General features: G+C 38.0%; 1 non-coding gene across 1 annotated transcript; it reads left to right on the top strand.

The window, feature by feature from the left end:
• The first annotated feature begins 16014 nt into the window (after positions 1-16014).
• Positions 16015-16122, top strand: LOC112725508 (small nucleolar RNA R71). Its single transcript, XR_003164612.1, has one exon. It is a non-coding gene; the product is annotated as a small nucleolar RNA R71 (small nucleolar RNA).
• Positions 16123-21715: the final 5593 nt, after the last annotated feature.

The following is a 21715-nucleotide window of genomic DNA, read 5'->3' as shown; positions in this document are numbered from 1 at the left end:
ATGGCAAGAAAACGCCAGTAAAGGGGCATTTTGGGCGTTCAGCGCCCAAAATGGGCATCCACTGGGCGCTGAACGCCAGTAATGGCAGCATTTGGGCGTTCAACGCCAGAAATGGCCACCCACTGGGCGTTGAACGCCAGGAATGGCAGCAACTGGGCGCTGAACGCCCAGGAGATCAGCATTTGGGCGCTGAACGCCCAAAACAGGCAGTGTTTGGGCGTTCAAACGCCAGGAGGACAGGGAGGAGCCAAATCCAGTTATCCCACACGTATTTCCATCTTAATTTTAAATTTTATGCTTCAATGCATGATTTTTACATGAACATATCAAGAACCCTGATTTCTAAAATCCTTAATCCATCTCTCCAAATTCAATCCAACTCTTTTCAAAATCTTTTCTGAAAACAAATCTATCTTTTTCACTCTAAAATCTTCTCAATATCTTTTTCATATTATCTTTTTCAAAAACCCAGATTTATCTTTTTCAAAAATCTATCCTATCTTTTCAAAATCAAACTATATCTTCTATCTTATCTTTTTCAACTCAATCTTTTTATCTTATCTCTTCCAATTTTTCGAAAATCCACCCCCACCCCTTTAAATTTGGGTTCGTCCTTCCCCCCTCCTCCATCAACAAGTGCACCTCGATCTCCTTCTCTCCCTCTCCTTTCTTTCCTTTTGCTTGAGGACAAGCAAACCACTAAGTTTGGTGTGTTTATCCGAGATCACTACTAAGATCATGGCTCCCAAAGGGAAACAATCCACTCCAAGAGGCAAGAAAGAGAGCGTTCTAAAATCACTTTGGAATCAAGGGAAGTTCTTATCTAAAGAACATTCAGACCATTATCTTAAAGTAATGGGTCTGAGATCAGTGATCCCGGAAGTAAGATTCGATCTGAAAGAAGATGAATATCCGGAGATCCAGGAGCAAATTCGAATCAGGAACTAGGAAGTCCTAGCTAATCCTGAAACGAAAGTAGGAAGGAACATGGTCCAGGAGTTCTATGCTAACATGTGGCAGACTGACAAGCAAAGACTATCTGGAACTGCATGCTACGAATTTCGGACCATGGTCAGGGGAAAGATTGTTCATACCACCCCTGACAAGATCAGAGAGATATTAAAGCTACCTCAGTTAAAGGATGATCCAGACTCCTTCAACAGGAGGATGATGAGAGCAGACATTGGCCTGGATAAGATTCTAGAAGACATATGTATCCCTGGAGCCAGGTGGACCACCAACACAAAGGGCGTCCCAAATCAACTCAAGAGAGAGGATCTCAAACCAGTTGCCAGAGGATGGCTGGACTTCATTGGGCGTTCTCTGTTGCCCACTAGCAACCGTTCTGAAGTCACAGTTAAAAGAGTAGTGATGATTCATTGCATCATGATGGGAAAAGAAGTGGAGGTTCATCAGCTGATTTCAACTGAGCTCTATAAGATTTCTAACAAAAATTCAAAAGAGGCCAGGTTGGCTTATCCAAGCGTGATTTCTCTGCTCTGCAAGGACGCTGGAGTCAAGATGGGAATAACTGAATATATCCTAATTGTAAAGTCAATCACCAAAGCATCAATGGAGAGACAACAAGCACAGGAGGATCTTATCAAGAAGAGAGCACAGGAATTCCTCCCAGAGATTCCTCAAGCAGAATATTGGGAATATCTTGAGACATCTGTCACTAAGATACAGGAAGCTATGGAGCAAATAATAAAACAACAGAAGGAACACAGTCAAATGCTGACCCAGATGTTTAAAGAACAAGAGGAGCAGGGACGTGACTTAAGGGAACTGAAGCGCCAAAAGTCTTCTGTAATACCAAGCCTTCCAAGGATCAGAGGAACCCCCATACCCCCAGAATAAAGGTTGTTAATTTCCAATTTCTGCCTTAACTCTGTGACAGTGTCCTTATAAAAAGTTTACCTTAGAAGTCATATAATAGTAATTAGTATCTATTTGATTTTATCTCCAATTAAGCTATAGTTTATTTTTCTCATCATCAGTAAACATGAATAAAATAGTAGATCTTTTGAATAAGAAGCAATAAAATTTCGAGTTTTAATAAGAGAAATTCTAATTAGTTAAACGTGGTGGCAATGCTTTCTGTCTTCTGAATGAATGCTTGAACAGTGCATATATCTTTTGAATTTGTTGTTTAAGACTGTTAAATATGTTGGCTCTTGAAAGAATGATGAACATGAGACATGTTATTGATAATCTGAAAAATCATAAAAATGATTTTTGAAGCAAGAAAAAGCAGCAAAGAACAAAGCTTGCAGAAAAAAAAAAAAAGAAGAAAGCAAGCAGAAAAAGCCAATAACCCTTAAAACCAAAAGGCAAGGGCAAATAAAAGGGATCCCAAGGCTTTGAGCATCAGTGGATAGGAGGGCCTAAAGGAATAAAATCCTGGTCTAAGCGGCTAAACCAAGCTGTCCCTAACCATGTGCTTGTGGCGTGAAGGTGTCAAGTGAAAACTTGAGACTGAGCAGTTAAAGTCAAGGTCCAAGTGAAAAGAAGAGTGTGCTTAAGAACTCTGGACACCTCTAATTGGGGACTTTAGCAAAGCTGAGTCACAATCTGAAAAGGTTCACCCAGTTATGTGTCTGTGGCATTTATGTATCCGGTGGTAATACTGGAAAACAAAGTGCTTAGGGCCACGGCCAAGACTCATAAAGAAGCTGTGTTCAAGAATCATCACACTGAACTAAGAGAATCAATAACACTATCTGAATTCTGAGTTCCTATAGATGCCAATCACTCTGAGCTTCAATGGATAAAGTGAGATGCCAAAACTGTTCAGAAGCAAAAAGCTACTAGCCCCGCTCATCTAATTAGAATCTGAGCTTCACTCAAAAACTCTGAGATATTATTGCTTCTCAACCTATTAGTCTTCTATTTTATTTGTCTAGTTGCTTGAGGACAAGCAACAGTTTAAGTTTGGTGTTGTGATGAGCGGATATTTTATACGCTTTTTGGGGATAATTTCATATAGTTTTGAGTAGGTTTTAGTTAGTTTTTAGTTTATTTCCAGTAGTTTTTAGGAAAAATTCATATTTCTGGACTTTACTATGAGTTGTGTGTTTTTCTGTAATTTCAGGTATTTTTCTGGCTGAAATTGAAGGAGCTGAGCAAAAATCTGATTCAGGCTGAAAAAGGACTGCTGATGCTGTTGGATTCTGACCTCCCTGCACTCAACGTGGATTTTCTGGAGCTACAGAACTCGAAATGGCGTGCTTCCAATTGCGTTGGAAAGTAGACATCCAGGGCTTTCCAGCAATATATAATAGTCCATACTTTGCACAAGAATAGACGACGTAAACTGGCGTTCAACGCCAGTTCTCTGCCCAATTCTGGCGTCCAGCGCCAGAAAAGGATAAAAAACTGGAGTTGAACGCCCAAACTGGCACAAAAACTGGCGTTCAACTCCACAAATGGCCTCTGCACGTGAATTGCTTAAAGTCTCAGCCCCAGCACACACCAAGTGGGCCCCAGAAGTGGATCTCTGCATCATCCATCATAGTCCACTCATATTTTGTAACCCTAGGCTACTGGTTTAGTATTTAAACGACTTTTAGAGACTTATTTTGTATCTCATGACATTTCAGATCTAAACTTTGTATTCTCTGACGGCATGAGTCTCTAAACCCCATTGTTGGGGGTGAGGAGCTCTGCTGTGTCTCGATGAATTAATGCAAGTATTTCTGTTTTCCATTCAAACACGCTTGTTCCTATCTAAGATGTTCATTCGCGCTTAACTGTGATGGAGGTGATGATCTGTGACATTCATCACCTTCCTCAAACCATGAACGTGTGCCTGACAACCACCTCCGTTCTATATCCGATTGAATGAGTATCTCTTAGATTCCTTAATCAGAATCTCCGTGGTATAAGCTAGAACTGATGGCGGCATTCATGAGAATCTGGAAAGTCTAAACCTTGTTTGTGGTATTCCGAGTAGGATTCAAGGATTGAATGACTGTGACGAGCTTCAAACTCCTGAAGGCTGGGCGTTAGTGACAGACGCAAAAGGATAGTAAATCCTATTCCAACCGGATCGAGAACCAACCGGTGATTAGCCGTTCTGTGACAGAGCACGTGAGCATAGTTTTCACTGGAAGGATGGAAGGTAGCCATTGATAACGGTGATCCACCAACACACAGCTTGCCGTAGGGGGACGTGCGTGCGTGAACAAGAAGACAGAGGAAAGCAGAGATTCAGAAGACAAAGCATCTCCAAAACTCCAACATACTCTCCATTACTGCACAACAAGTAACTTTTAATTTATGCTCTACTGGTTACTCACAATTCAATTGATAAACAAAATTGACTTCCTGACTAAGATTTACAAGATAATCATAGATTGCTTCAAACCAACAATCTCCGTGGGATTCGACCCTTACTCACGTAAGGTATTACTTGGACGACCCAGTGCACTTGCTGGTTAGTTGTATCGAAGTTGTGACAGACTGTAAAACTAGATCAGAGTATCTGGCCTAAGAAGCCATTACCAGAGATCACAATTTCGTGCACCAGTTACATCTCACATACCAACCCAGAACGTATCGATCAGGAGAATCATGAGAGGATGAACTCTAAACTAACTTCTGTGACTCCTTTCTCAAGTTCATCACATAATTCAAATAGATTCAATCCCTCTCTCGATAGTAATTGAATCTGTGAAGAACAAGAGTTTTCTCTTAGATGAATTCACTTGAATTGAGAGGAAAAGAAGAACTATCAATTCATTGAAATCAACAGAGCTCCTCCCCTTAGTGAAGATGGGCTTTAGTGATTTATAGCTCTAAGTTCAAACAGAATATTCAAATTGAAAATGAGACTAAGCATTGAAATCGAAAAGAAAAGCAAAACTGTAAATAGAAAATGAAACTGCCAAAGTAAGACAGAGTTCTCAGTTGAAAAATAAAATTTCCCCAAAATAAAATCAAAAAGTACAAAAGAGATCTAAAAGAAAAAGAAGATGAAAAAGTGGATCCCCCCCAAGAAGTCCTCAACAATTCAAGATGCCCCATATTTATACTAGTTCAGTGGCTGCTTCAGGTGTACTTGCTGATGCTTAAAGTGGGCTTTTCAATTTGGACTTCAGCTCAACTCCAGGAGAACGCAGCGCTCTTTGCAAAACCGGAGCGCTCAGGCACCGACACGTACGCGTCTTCCACGTGTGCACGTCATTTTTCACTTTGGCACTTGCGACGCGTACGCGTCACCTACGCGTGCGCGTCACTTCTTTTCTGCAGCTCTTGTCACGCGTACGCGTCTCCTACGCGTACGCGTTATCTTCATAGCGCTCCCTTTGAGAACGTAGCGCTCGTGCCAAGAACGCTGTCCCACGCGTACGCGTACTCCATGCGTACACGTGGATGTTAAAACATTAATTCCACGCTGCCGTTCCATCCACGCATTTGCGTGATCGTCCACCAAGGCCATACTCACGCGTGTGTGTCACTGACGTGTACGCGTCGATAGCCAAACTTTGAATCCCACTTGAGAGTTGTCGCAGGTGCTCTTTGAAAGAGAGCGTAGCGCTCATTGCTGAAGAACATCAATCCCCTTCCACGCGTACGCGTCATGCACGCATACGCGCGGGCCTTCAAAAAATGTTGTTTCACGCGTACGCGTCAGGTACGCGTACGCGTCGCTGAAGAACGTAGCGCTCTTGTAGATGAGCGTTGTGCCAAGAGGTGAGCTGCAGGAGAACGTAGCGTTCTCCAAATGAGCGTAACGCTCTTTCTCCCCTGCCATGATCACAAAACAACTTCATCAAAGCTCTGCATCTCAAGTTTTCATTATTCAAATATGTAATAATTTTCTTGCATCATTTGCATAGAATTGAACACAAAATCACCTAGCCCTTGATATATTGATGTATGATGAGAACTTCATTTAAATGCTTCTTTATTTGGAATAAAATGCATGAAATTAAGCTAAAACTACTTAAACTAACTAGCTAATCTAAACAAAAAATGCGAATGCATCACTTTTAATGTTTAAAAACACTTTTTAATTTAAGAAATAAAAGTAAAAAAATGTAATCTTACTTAACACTTATCTAAAGTTTTATAATTAGAGTAAATAGTCAAATTCGTCCTTAAAAAATTACTTATTTTTTAAATTGATTTGTGAAATTTTTTTAATCAAATTCATCCCTTCAAAGATTTTAAGCTAGTCCCATTAGTTATTCCATCAATTTCGTTGTTGATGACATCAGAATTTGTTGATATGTCATGCTAAGTAACATTATACCAGAGACCTAGCACTCCTGATTGGTTTCTAACATAATAAGTTTATGAAATTAGATCAAATTAACTCTAAATTAAAAGATTTTAATACATTAATTTCTTCCTCAATTTAGAATTGATTTTGACGATTAGATTCTTGCTAGTAAAGAAATTCACAAATAATATCTCATTGTAAGTATAGTTTCAAAACCGACAAAGAATCCTTTCGTACAAAAGTTTGGTTGTCACAAGTAACAAAACCCAATAAAATTTATAACCGAAGTATTTAAACCTCGGGTCGTCTTCTCAAGGAATTGCAGGGAAGTATGATTTATTATTGGTTATGGAAAAAAGGGTATATTTATGGGTTTTTGAAAGGTTGAACAGGAAAATTAAATAGCAAGAAAGTAAATTAATAACTAGAAAAACTCTTGGCAAGGTATGAGAACTGAAAATCCCATCCTAGTTATCCTTATCAGGTGTGATGAGAATTGTTTATTGCTCCCACTTAGTTAACCCTTACTAAATAAAGGAAAGTCAAATGGACTAATCAACTTGATTCCTCAAGTCCTAGTCAACTTCTATGGAAAGACTAGCTTTAGAGGGATCCAAATTAATCAGCAAATTCCAATTTTCAATCAACAGCTGAGTTTGACAACTCAAGTGTCACAAATTACTAAACCAGAGCCAAAAGGGGAAAATCTACTTGAATAAAAATACCTTAAATTGAAAACATCAATAACATAAATAAAAGGAAGCAATCTTAAATCTGAAATACCTCGAATTGTATTAAATAGAAAATCAAATTAAACATAGGAATCCATAAACCAATTTGGCAACATAAGTAATCAATAAGAGAGAATATATAAAGTAGAATACTAAGATAATTAAAAGTAGAAAAGAAACTAAATTAAGGAACATTGATCCTGGAATTGAGAAGGAATGAACCATAAACTAAGAGAATCCTAAATCCTAAAACCTAAGAGAGAGGAGAGAGCCTCTCTCTCTAGAAACTACATCTAAAACCTAAAATTGTGAATTATGAATGTTGTCTTGATGAATGAATAGATTTTCTCACTTTATAGCCTCTAATATGTGTTTTTTGGGCCGAAAACTGGGTCAGAAACATCCCAGAAATCGCTGGGGGCGAATTCAAATATGTGCAGGTCGCTGGTTTTGCGCAGATCCACGCGTGCGCATGGATTTATGCGTGCGCATCACTTTTCTTCAGAGTAACTATGGCAAATTATATATCATTTCGAAGCCTCGGATGTTAGCTTTCCAACGCAACTGAACCGCCTCATTTGGATCTCTGTAGCTCAAGTTATGATCGATTGAATGGGAAGAGGTCAGGCTGGACAGCTTAGCAATTTCTTCAGTTTCTTGTATTCCTTCCACTTTTGCATGCTTCCTTTCCATCCTTTAAGCCATTCTTGCCCTATAAACCTTGAAAACACTTAACACACATATCAAGGCATCGAATGGTATAAAGGAGAATTAATTTTTGGTAATTTAAAGGCTTGGGAAGCAAGTTTCTAATTATAGAACAAAATTAGGAAGGAAAATGTAAAACCATGCAATTTATATGAATAAGTGGGCAATGACTTGATAAAAACCACTCAAATTAGCACAAGATAAACCATAAAATAGTGGTTTATCAACCTCCCTACACTTAAACATTAGCATGTCCTTATGCTAAGCTCAAGAGAAGCTATAAAGAATGAATGGGAATGGTAAAACGTATGAAATACAACCTATCTATATGAATGCAACTAAATGAAAATAAATACTTCTACCTACTTGGTTAAAAGTAAACAATTTCTTCAAGACAAAAATAAATCAGACTCCACTAATTTAAATCACACAATAAAGACAAGTAAACTTGTAAGAAGACAGCTCATGAAAGCAGGAAACATAGAATCGAGCATTGAACCCTCACTCATGGTGTATATGCACTCTAATCACTCAAGTGTATGGGGTTAATCACTCTACTCTTCTCTAATCATGCTTTCTAAACTTTTTTCTTTACCTAACCAATCAACAAGTATTTAATGTACTAATGCAAACATCATGAGGTCTTTTCAAGGTTGTAATGGGGCTAAGGTAAAGGTGAGAGTATATATATGGCTAAGTGAGCTGAAATATGAATCTTTAATTAACCTAAGCTTTCACCTAACATACACACATACTCTATGTAACTCTAAAATCATGCCTAGCTATCCATAATTCTCACTTTTGTATATTTCACATACTCATGTATCAACTTTTCTTTAATTTCACCACATGTGCATTGATCTTTTATTAACTTAGTACTTGGGTAATTTTGTCCCATTATTTATTTATTTATATTATATATTTTTTTTCTCTTTTTCTTTTTCTTTTTCTTTTTCTCTTTTTTTCTTTTTTTTGGAAATATAAAAGTAAACATAACATATCAATGCACATGAGTTTTTTAATTTTTTTTTTGGTCTCACATGAGTAGGTACCCAAATTTTCAATATTTTATCAAAGTAAAAACATAACACATTTCCTTATTAACCCATGTTCCCACAGTTTCCCACACTTAATTGATACACAATCTCTAACTTAAGCTAACTAAAGATTCACTTGGGGTAATTATTTATTTTTTTGCTTAAGGCTAGTGATGTGGTAACATATAGAACAAACAGGGATTAAAAGGCTCAAGGTGGCAAACAAAGGTGATTGAAAGGGTAGGCAATTTGGGATAAGTGAGCTAATAACAATTAATGGCCTCAATCATATGCAAGCATGTAAATACACTAAACAATGGACATATAGAATGTAGCAAAGCATAGATTGCAATCATAGAAAAGAAAACACACAAGGAAAAATATTATGATTAAATAGTGTAACCATGTAATTAAGCTCAAATCTCACAGGTTGTGTGTTCTTTGCTATAATTTATATTCCAATTTACAATCTTCAAATAAATTTAACACAAAATTTTAAATTAAATTAGTAAAATACTATAAAGTATTGAAAAGAAACTCATCACTTTAACCAAGCAGTGGTAAAATATGCAATCAAACATATAAATGCAACAATGAACTAACAAATAAAGTAAAATTTTAGTGTTGAGAAGAAAATAACTAACCCATGGAGATCGGTATCGACCTCCCCACACTTAAAGATTTCACTGTCCTCAGTGCATACAAAGAAGTGCAAGTGGATGGGCTGCTACAACTGATGCTTTTCTCCAAAGATTGTGCAGATGGACTTGTCTGTCGCCCCATGTAAACGTTTTCTGTTTCCCTTCCTCAGTGGCCATCCTGAAAGAAGAGGAAAAAGAAGAAAAGTAACCCAAAAACAAAGATAGGAAACAATTTAAAATATGGTTGGGTTAATGCCAAGTGATGAGAGTCTCAATTACATGGTAGCTACAACATGCAAGTGAGAAAATAGTAGAAGCACATGGCAAATCAAGAGTGCAAAAATTTGCAACAATGGGAAGAGAGGATGGGTAATGCAAGAAACTATAAATCATGTCAATGCAAAAGGAATACAGGTAACATAAAATATTGGCAGTAACAAATAAATAATATCATCCAACAGTGTAAAACAAGTCACTAAGCACCAAAATAATACCAGAAAAGATACAACAGTTGAAAAAGAAAATTTAACACCAATGAAAAAATAATAAATTTAGAAAAAAAAGTAAAAATATGCACAAAATTAAAATGCAATGAATGAAAGTATGCAAATAAATTGAGTAAAATAAAATGAAAGTGAAGAAGGATGAGAAGTTAAAGAGATGAAAAAGAAGAAACTAAGAAATAATTAGTGATTGAAAAGAATTAGGATTTGAGGGGTGGATGATTTGAAATCAGGCGCTGAGGTGTTTTAGTTGGGTGTCGTGTGCAACGCGTACGTGTGCATCACACGTACGCATGGATCGCGTTAATTTCAGGCGACGCATACGCGTCTGGGATGCGTTCGCGTGCCTCTGGGTGTGCGAATCGCGTGCCTTTAAAGCTCGTCACAGTCATCCCTTCCCGGATCCTACTCGGAATACCACAGACAAGGTTTAGACTTTCCGAATCCCAGGAATGGCTGCCAATAATTCTAGCCTATACCACGAAGATACTAATCTCACAGACTCGGTCCGTGTATTAGATATCCAAGAGAATATACTCCGGCTGTCTTCCAATGACTATGTTTAACATCATGTAGACCGCTTTGTGGTTGTCAGGCCCGCGGATCTTGGCTAAGCGACTAACGAAGATTGGGTGATTGTCACGGGTCACCCCTTCATTCTGACTTAACTGAATTAAGTACGAGAGTATATCTTGGAGAAAAAGTAGGTGTGAATTGAATAGAAAACAGTAGTAATTGCATTAATTCATGAAGAACAGCAGAGCTCCACACCTTAATCTATGGGGTGTAGAAACTCCACCGTAGAAAATACATAAGTGAAAAAGGTTTAGGCATGGCCGAATAGCCAGCCTCTCCAAACGTAAAATATGGCAAAAAATCTCTCTAGTCTAATAGTAAAAAGTGCTATTTATATTAAACTAGTAACTTAGGTTTACAGAAAATGAGTAACTAAGTGCAGATAGTGCAGAAATCCACTTTCGAGGCCCAGTTGGTGTGTGCTTGGGCTGAGCATTGAGTTTTACATGTGCATAGGCTGTTCCTGGAGTTAAATTCCAGCTTTGGTGCCAGTTTAGGCATTTAACTCCAATTCTGGTGCCAGTTTGGGCGTTTTATGCCAAGATGTTTTAGAATGGCTTTGGACGCCAGTTTGGGCCATCAAATCTTGAGCAAAGTATGAACTAGTATATATTGCTGGATAGCCCAGGATGTCTACTTTCCAACGCAATTGAAAGCGCGCCAATTGGACTTCTGTAGCTCTAGAAAATCTACTTCGAGTGTAGGAGGGTTAGAATCCAACAGCATCTGCAGTCCTTTCTCAGCCTCTGAATCAGATTTTTGCTCAGGTCCCTCAATTTCAGCCAGAAAATACCTGAAATCACAGAAAAATACACAAACTCATAGTAAAGTCTAGAAATGTAATTTTTGAATAAAAACTAATAAAAATATTATAAAAAGTAACTAAAACATACTAAAAACTATATAAAAACAATGCCAAAAAGGGTATAAATTATCCGCTCATCACAACACCAAACTTAAATTGTTGCTTGTCCCCAAGCAACTAAAAATAAAATAGGATAAAAAGAAGAGAAAATACAATAAATTCCAATCTTATCAATGAACTTAGTTCCAATTAGATGAGCGGGGCTAGTAGCCTTTTTGCTTCTGAACAGTTTTGGCATCTCACTTTATCCTTTGAAGTTCAGAATGATTGGCATCCATAGGAACTCAGAATTCAAATAGTGTTATTGATTCTCCTAGTTCAGTATGTTGATTCTTGAACATAGCTACTTTATGAGTCTTAGCTGTGACCCTAAGCATTTTGTTTTCCAGTATTACCACCGGATACATAAATGCCACAGACACATAACTGGGTGAACCTTTTCAGATTGTGACTCAGCTTTGCTAGAGTCCCCAGTTAGAGGTTTCCAAAGCTCTTAAGCACACTCTTTTTTCTTTGGACCACGACTTTAACCGTTCAGTCTCAAGCTTTTCACTTGACACCTTCACGCCACAAGCACATGGTTAGGGACAGCTTGGTTTAGCCGCTTAGGCTAGGATTTTATTCCTTTGGGCCCTCCTATCTATTAATGCTCAAAGCCTTGGATCCTTTTTATCCTTGCCTTTTGGTTTAAATTAACATTCATAAACAACAAATTAAAAAATATGCACTGTTCAAGCATTCATTCAGAAAACAAAAGGTATTGCCACCACATCAAAATAATTAAACTAATTTCAAGATAGAATTTGAAATCATGTACTTCTTGTTCTTTTGCAATTAAAAACATTTTTTATTTAAGAAAGGTGATGGATTCATAGGACATTCATAGCTTTAAGACATAGACACTTAAACACTAATGATCATGTAATAAAGACACAAACATAGACAAAACATAAAGCATAATTTTCGAAAAACAGAAAAAAAAAGAACAAGAAAATTAAAGTACGGGTCCACCTTAGTGATGGCGGCTAGTTCTTCCTCTTGAAGATCTTATGGAGTGCTTGAGCTCCTCTATGTCTCTTCCTTGCCTTTGTTGCTCCTCCCTCATGGCTCTTTGGTCCTCTCTGATTTCATTGAGGATAATAGAGTGCTCTTGGTGCTCCATCCTTAGTTGTCCCATGTTGGAACTCAATTCTCCTAAGGAGGTGTTGATTTTCTCCCAATAGTTTTGTGGAGGAAAGTGCATCCTTTGAGGTATCTCAGAGATTTCTTGATGAGGAATTTCCTCATGCTCTTGTTGAGGTCCATGAGTGGGCTCTCTTGTTTGCTCCATCTTCTTCTTAGTGATGGGCTTGTCTCCTTCAATGAGGATGTTTTTCTCTATGACAATTCCAGCTGAATTGCATAGGGTACAGATGAGATGAGGGAAGGCTAACATTGCCAAAGTAGAGGGCTTATCCGCCACCTTGTAGAGTTCGAGAGATATGATCTCATGAACTTCTACTTCCTCTCTAATCATGATACTATGGATCATGATAGCTCGATCTATTGTAACTTCAGACCGGTTACTAGTAGAAATGATAGAGCGTTGGATGAACTCCAACCATCCCTTAGCCACGGGCTTGAGGTCAAGCCTTCTTAGTTGAACCGGCTTGCCTGTTGAATCTCTCTTCCATTGAGTTACTTCCACACAAATGTCCCTAAGGACTTGGTCCAACCTTTAATCAAAGTTGACCCATCTAGTGAAAGGATGAGGATCTCCTCTCATCATTGCCAAGTTAAATGCCAACCTTACATTTTTTGGACTAAAATCCAAGTAATTTCCCCGAACCATTGTGAGCCAATTCTTTGGGTTCGGGTTCATACTTTGGTCATGGTTCCTAGTGATCCATGCATTGGCATAGAACTCTTGAACCATTAAGATTCTGACTTGTTGAATGGGGTTGGTGAGAGTTTTCCAACCTCTTCTTTGAATCTCATGTCGGATCTCCGGATATTCACTCTTTTTGAGCTTGAAGGGGACCTCAGAGATCACCTTTTTCTTGGCCACAATTTTATAGAAGTGGTCTTGATGGATCTTTGAGATGAATCTCTCCATCTCCCATAACTCGAAGGTGGAAGCAATTGCCTTCCCTTTTCTTTTTCTAGAGGTTTTTCCGGCCTTAGGTGCCATTAATGGTTATGAAAAAACAAAAAGCAAGGCTTTTTCCACACCAAACTTAAAAGGTTTGCTCGTCCTCGAGCAAAAGAAGAAAGAAAGGAGTAGAAGAAGAAGAAATAGAGGAGATGGAGGGGGTGATGGTTTCGGCCAAGGGGGTAGTAGTGTGTATGATGTGTGAAAATGAAGGTAGTGAGGAGGGGTATTTATAGGGTAGGAGAGAGAGGGAATTCGGTCATGAAGGGATGGGTTTGGGAGGGAAATAGTTTGAATTTGAATGGTGAGGTAGGTGGGGTTTTATGATGGATGGATGTGAGTGGTGAAGAGATTATGGAGAAGAGGGTAAGATTTGATAGGTGAAGGGTATTTGGGGAAGAGTGTTATGGAAAGGTGTGAAGAGGAAAGAAGAAGAGGTGGGGTAGGTGGGGATCCTGTGGGGTCCACAGATCCTGAGGTGTCAAGGAATTCTGCTCCCTGCACCAATTTGGCGTTCAAACGCCCTCTGTGTGCCAATTCTGGCATTAAACGCCAGCTCTGCTACCTTTCCTGGCATTAAACGCCAGTCTGCTGCCCATTTCTGGCGTTTAACGCCAGCCAGACGCCAGACAACCTTTTCTAGCGTTAAACGCCCAGAGTGCTGCCCATTCTGGCGTTTAACGCCCAGAATGCTGCCAGGTTGGGCGTTAAACGCCCATTCTGCTATCTTTACTGGCGTTTAAACACCAGTAAGCCTGTCTTCCAGGATGTGCTGTTTTTGATGCTATTTTTTATTTTGCTTTAATTTTGCAGTTGTTTTTATGACTTCACATGATCATCAACCTAAAGAAAACATAAAATAACAATGGAAAATAAATAAATATAATTAAATAACATTGAGTTGCCTCCCAACAAGCGATTCTTTAATGTCAATAGCTTGACAGTGAGCTCTTAAAGAGCTTCACAGAGACTCAGAGCTTGATGATGGCCTCCCAACACCAAACTTAGAAGTTAAGTGTGGAGGTTCTGTTTGACTCTGTATTGAGAGAAGCTTCTCATGCTTCCGCTCCATGGTTACAGAAGAAGATCCTTGAGCCTTAAACACAAGGTAGTCCTCATTCAATTGAAGGACTAACTCTCCTCTGTCCACATCAATCACAGCTCTTGATGTGGCTAGGAAGGGTCTTTCAAGGATGATGGATTCATCCTCTTCCTTCCCAGTGTCTAGAATTATGAAATCAGCAGGGATGTAATAGCCTTCAACCTTCACTAAGACATCCTCTACAAGTCCATAAGCCTGTTTCCTTGAATTGTCTGCCATTTCTAGTGAGATTCTTGTAGCTTGTACCTCAAAGATCCTCAATTTCTCCATTACAGAGAGTGGCATGAGGTTTATACTTGAACCAAGGTCACACAGAGCCTTCTTAAAGGTCATGGTGCCTATGATGTAAGGTATTAAGAACTTTTCGGGGTCCGGTTTCTTCAGAGGTAATTTATGTTGAACCAAGGTATTCAGTTTATTGATGAGCAATGGAGGTTCATCCTCCCAAGTCTCATTACCAAATAACTTGGCATTCAGCTTCATGATTGCTCCTAAATACTGAGCAACTTGCTCTTCAATAATATCTTTATCATCTTCAGAGGAAGAATACTCATCAAAGCTCATGAATGGCAACAGTAAGTTCAGTGAAATCTCTATGATCTCTGTATGAGCCTCAGATTTCTTTGGTTCATTAATAGGGAACTCCTTAGTGGCCAGTGGACGTCCATTGAGGTCTTCCTTAGTGGAAATCACTGCCTTTCCCTCCTCTACAAGTTCGGCCATGTTGGACGTGTTTATGGCCTTGCATTCTCTCTTTGGATTCTCTTCTGTATTGCTTGGGAGAGTACTAGGAGAGATTTCAGTAACTCTTTTACTCAGTTGACCCACTTGTGCCTCCAAATTTCTAATTGAGGACCTTGTTTCAGTTATGAAACTGTGAGTGGTCTTACTTAGATCAGAGATTATGGTTGCTAAGTCAGAGAGGCTCTGCTTAGAATTCTCTGTCTGTTTCTCAGAAGATGATGGGAAAGGCTTGCTATTGCCAAACCTATTTCTTCCACCATTATTATTATTGAAGCCTTCTTGAGGCTTTTGTTGATCCTTCCTTGAGAAATTAGGATGATTCCTCCATGAAGGATTATAGGTGTTTCCATAGGATTCTCCCATGTAATTCACCTCTTCCATTGCAGGGTTCTCAGGGTCATAAGGTTCTTCTTCAGAGGAAGCTTCTTTAGTACTGCTGGATGCAGCTTGTATTCCAGTCAGACTCTGAGAAATTATATTGACTTGCTGAGTCAATATTTTGTTCTGAGCTAATATGGTATTTAGAGTATCAATCTCAAGAACTCCTTTCTTCTGAGTCATCCCATTATTCATAGGATTTTTTTCAGAAGTGTACATGAATTGGTTATTTGCAACCATTTCAATGAGTTCCTGGGCTTCTGCAGGCGTCTTCTTCAGATGAAGAGATCAACCAGCAGAGTGATCCAATGACATCTTGGACAATTCAGACAGACCATCATAGAATATACATAAGATGCTCCATTCTGAAAGCATGTAAGAAGGACACCTTCTGATCAATTGCTTGTATCTTTCCCAAGATTCATAGAGGGATTCACCTTCCTTCTGTCTGAAAGTTTGGACTTCCACTCTAAGCTTGGTCAACTTTTGAGGTGGAAAGAATTTGGCCAAGAAGGCATTGACCAGCTTTTCCCAAGAGTTCAGGCTTTCTTTATGGTGTGAGTCCAACCATGTCCTAGCTCTATCTCTTACAACAAAGGGGAAAAGCATAAGTCTGTAGACCTCAGGATTAACCCCATTGATCTTAATGATGTCACAGATTTGCAAGAATTCAGCTAAGAACTAATGAGGATCTTCCAATGGAAGTCCATAAAACTTGCAATTCTGCTGCATTAGAGAAACTAATTGAGGCTTAAGCTCAAAGTTGTTTGCTCTAATTGCAGGAATTGAGATGCTTCTTCCATAGAAGTCAGAAGTTGGTGCAGTAAAGTCACCAAGCATCTTCCTTGCATCTCCACCATTGTTGTTATTTTTGGCTTCCATAACTACTTCTTTTACAAAAATTTCTGTCAGGTCCTCTCCAGAGTTTTGTGCTTTAGCTTCTCTTAGTTTCCTCCTTAGAGTCCTTTTAGGTTCAGGATTAGCTTCAACAAGAATGTTCTTATCCTTGTTCCTGCTCATATAAAAAAGAAGAGAACAGAAAAGAATAGGAATCCTCTATGTCACAGTATAGAGATTCCTTTATGTGAGTAGAAGAATAGAAGAATATAATGAAGAAGGGAGAAGAAAAATTCAAACATAGAGAGAGGGAGAGGGTTTGAATTATAAGAAGAAGAGGAGAAGTGTTAGTAAATAAATAAATAAATAGAAAGATATGAGAGAGAGAAGAGATTCGAATTTTAATTATAAGAAAAGAAAAATATTTTTATTTTTATTTTAATTATAAGTTAGAATTCGAATTTAAGAAGGAAAATAAAATAAAATTAGAATTTAAAACAATTAGTTAAAAAAAGAGAATTTTGAAAAAGGGGTTAGTTATTTTCGAAAATTGGAGAGAGAAAAGTAGTTAGGCGGTTTTAAAAAAGAAATGATTGAAATAGAAAACTTTTAAAATCAAACAAAAAGTCAAGTAGTTAATTGAAAAAGATTTGAAATCAATTTTGAAAAGATATGATTGAAAATCATTTTGAAAAAGATTTGAATTGGAAATTAAAAAGATTTGATTTTTGAAATTAAAGTTGATTACTTGACTAACAAGAAACTAAAAGATATGATTCTAGAATTTAAATATTGATCCTTTCTTAATAGGCAAGTAACAACTTAAAAGTTTTTTTACTCAAAGCATTAATTTCGAAAATATGAAATAAAATTAAGAAAAATATTTTGAAAATCAATTTTTAAAATTTTCGAAAAATAGGAAAGAAAAATGAAAAAGATTTGATTTTTGAAAAAGATTTGAAAAGATAGAATTTTTAATTTGAAATTTTTACTTGACTAAAAAGAAACAACCAAATTTTAAAACTTTTTTGACTAAATCAAACTAGAATATCGAAATTTAAGAGCAAAATAAGGGAAAGATATTATTTTTAATTTTTTTTGAATTAATGAAGAAAGGGAAAAAAAAACAAAAAGACACAAGACATAAGAAATTAAGATCAAAACTAATAATGCATGCAAGAACACTTTGAATGTCAAGATGAACACCAAGAACACTTTGAAGATCATGATGAACATCAAGAACATATTTTTAAAAATTTTTAAGAAAAGAAACACATGCAAGACACCAAACTTAAAATTTTTAATGTGTAGACACTATGAATTCGAAAATGCACAAGAAAAACAAGAAAAGACACAAAACAAAAAGATTCAAAGATCAAACAAGGAAAATAATCAAGAACAACTTGAAGATCAATGAAGAACATAATGCATATATTTTCAAAAATTTAAAAGCGTGCAATTGACACCAAACTTAAAATTTGACACTAAACTCAAACAAGAAACACAAAATTTTTGGTTTTTATGATTTTATTAAATTTTTTTTTGTATTTTTCAAAAATTATTTTGGAAAAAGAAAATAAAAGATACAAAATTTTTAATAAGAATCCCAGGAATCATGCAATGTTAGTCTAAAGCTCCAGTCCAAAAGATTTAGACATGGCCAATGGCCAGCCAAGCTTTAAGTGAAAGCTTCGGTCCAAAAGATTAGACATGGCCAAATAGCCAGCCAAGTTTTAGCATAAAACATACAAGCATGTCAATGAGAAGTGGAAGCCTCAGTCCAAAAGATTAGACATGGCTTCACAGCCAGCCAGGCTTCAACATATCTCATGAAACTCTAGAATTCATTCTTAAATATTCTGAAGAACAAATATAATTTTTTTTTGAATTTTTTTCGAAAATAAAATAAAATAAAAAGCTTAAACATAAAATAAAATTACCCAATCTAAGCAACAAGATGAACCGTCAGTTGTCCAAACTCGAACAATCCCCGGCAACGGCGCTAAAAACTAGGTGCACAAAAATCGTGATTCACACTTTTCACATCTCCGCACAACTAACCTGCAAGTGCACTGAGTCGTCCAAGTAATAAACCTTGCGTGAGTAAGGGTCAATCCCACGGAGATTGCCGGCTTGAAGCAAGCTATGGTCATCTTTTAAATCTCAATCAGGTGGATTCAAATGGTTATGAGGTTTTGATAATTAAAATATAAAAATAAAATAAAATAAAATAAAGTTACTTATGCAATTCATTGGTGGGAACTTTAGATAAGCGTTTGGAGATGCTTTGTTACTTCTAAACCTATGCTTTCCTGGTGCCTTCTTCCAATCATGCGTGCTCCCTTCCATGGCAAGCTGTAAGATCCTCTCAGTGAAAATGGTCCTCTACAGTTTCTGCACAGCTAATCAACTGTCGGATTTTTTGTCTCGGATAAAAATACCAGGCACAGCTACCGCATGGCTAATCATCTGTCGATTTCCACTAGCGTCGGAATAGGATCCATTGATCATTTTGCACACTGTCACTGCGCCCAACATTCGCAGGTTTGAAGCTCGTCACAGTCATCCCTTCCCGGATCCTACTCGCAATACCACAGACAAGGTTTAGACTTTTTGGATCCCAAGAATGGCTGCCAATAATTCTAGCCTATACCATGAAGATACTAATCTCATGGACTCGGTCCGTGTATTAGATATCCAAGAGAATATACTCCGGTTGTCGTCCAATAACTACGTTGAACATCATGTAGACCGCTTTGTGGTTGTCAGGCACGCGGATCTTGGCTAAGCGAGTAACAAAGATTGGGTGATTGTCACAGGTCACCCCTTCATTCTGACTTAACTGAATTAAGTACGAGAGTATATCTTGGAGAATAAGTAGGCGTGAATTGAATAGAAAATAGTAGTAATTGCATTAATTCATGAAGAACAGCAGAGCTCTACATCTTAATCTATGGGGTGTAGAAACTCCACCGTAGAAAATACATAAATGAAAAAGGTCTAGGCATGCCGAATGGCCAGCCTCTCCAAACGTAAAATATGGGAAAAAGCTCTCTAGTCTAATAGTAAAAGGTGCTATTTATACTAAACTAGTAACTTAGGTTTACAGAAAATAAGTAACTAAGTGCAGATAGTGTAGAAATCCACTTCCGGAGCCCACTTGGTGTGTGCTTGGACTGAGTGGTGCACAAATTGTAAATCACACTTTTTACAACTCGTACCACTAACCAGCAAGTGCACTGGGTCGTCCAAGTAATACCTTACGTGAGTAAGGGTCGATCCCATGGAGATTGTTGGCTTGAAGCAATCTATGGTTATCTTGTAACTCTTAGTCAGGAAAACAATAAAATAATTCACTTATCAATTTTGATTGCAAGGAATAAAAGGGGCAGAACACAAATTATACTTGTATGCACTGGTGGAGAATATGTTGGAGTTTTGGAGATGCTTTGTCATCTGGAATTCTGCTTTCCTCTGTTTTCTGATTCACGCACGCACGTCCTCCTATGGCAAACTGTGTGTTGGTGGATCACCGTTGTCAATGGCTACCATCCATCCTTCCAGTGATAAGGGTCCAAATGCGCTGTCACCGCATGGCTAATCATTTGCAGGTTCTCAATCATACCGGAATAGGATTTACTATCCTTTTGCGTCTGTTACTACGCCCAGCACTCTCGAGTTTGAAGCTCGTCACAGTCATTCAATCCCTGAATCCTACTCGGAATACCACAGACAAGGTTTAGACTTTCCAGATTCTCTTGAATGCTGCCATCAATCTAGCTTATACCACGAGGATTCTGATTAAGAGATCCAAGAGATATTCATTCATTCTATAGTGGAACGGAAGTGGTTGTCAGGCACGCGTTCGTGGGGGAATGATGATGATTGTCACGTTCATCATATTCACATTGAAGTGCGAATGGATATCTTAGATAGGAACACGCATGTTTGAATGGAAAACAGAATTACTTGCATTAATTCATTGAGACACAGCAGAGCTCCTCACCCCTAACAATGGGGTTTAGAGACTCATGCCATCAAAAGGTACAAAGTTCAGATCTAAAATGTCATGAGATGCGAAAATAAACCTCTAAAAGTTGTTTAAATACTAAACTAGTAACCTAGGTTTACAGAAAATGAACAAACTATGATAGATGGTGTAGAAATCCACTTCTGGGGCCCACTTGGTGTGTGCTGTGGCTGAGACTTAAGCTAATCACGTTCATAGGGCTGTTTTGGGCGTTCAACGCCAGCTTTGGATCCAATTCTGGCGTTGAACTCCAACTCCTAACTTGTTTCTGGCGCTGGACGCCAGACAGCAGCATGGAACTGGCGTTGAACGCCAGTTTACATAGTCTATCCTTGAGCAAAGTATGGACTATTATATATTGCTGGAAAGCCCTGGATTTCTACTTTCCAACGCAATTGGAAATGCGCCATTTGGAGTTCTGTAGCTCCAGAAAATCCACTTTGAGTGCAGGGAGGTCAGAATCCAACAGCATCAGCAGTCCTTTTTCAGCCAGAATCAGATTTTTGCTCAGCTCCCTCGATTTTAGCCAGAAAATACCTGAAATCATAGAAAAACACACAAACTCATAGTAAAGTCCAGAAATATGAATTTTGCCTAAAAGCTACTGAAAATAAACAAAAAACTAACTAAAACACACTAAAATTATATGGACCATCCTGGATATATTCTATGATGGTTTATCTGAGCTATCAAAGATGTCACTGGACACTTCTGCAGGTGGATCCATTCACCTAAAGAAAACACCTGCAGAAGCTCAAGAACTCATTGACATGGTTGCAAATAACCAATTCATGTACACTTCTGAAAGGAATCCTGTGAATAATGGGACGCCTATGAAGAAGGGAGTTCTTGAGATTGATACTCTGAATGCCATATTGGCTCAGAATAAAATATTGACTCAGCAAGTCAATATGATTTCTCAGAGTCTGAATGGAATGCAAGCTGCATCCAACAGTACTCAAGAGGCTTCTTATGCAGAAGAAGCTTATGATCCTGAGAACCCTGCAATAGCAGAGGTAAATTATTTAGGTGAACCCTATGGAAACACCTATAACTCATCATGGAGAAATCATCCAAATTTCTCATGGAAGGATCAAAAGCCTCAACAAGGCTTTAATAATGGTGGAAGAAACAGGTTTAGCAATGGCAAGCCTTTTCCATCATCCACTCAGCAACAGACAGAGAATTCTGAGCAGAACCCAT

Source organism: Arachis hypogaea, chromosome 11, assembly GCF_003086295.3.
Source record: "Arachis hypogaea cultivar Tifrunner chromosome 11, arahy.Tifrunner.gnm2.J5K5, whole genome shotgun sequence".
NCBI classification, from domain to species: Eukaryota; Viridiplantae; Streptophyta; class Magnoliopsida; order Fabales; family Fabaceae; genus Arachis; species Arachis hypogaea.
Note: the sequence above shows the minus strand (reverse complement) of the source record. Positions and strands in the feature narration are given on the sequence as shown.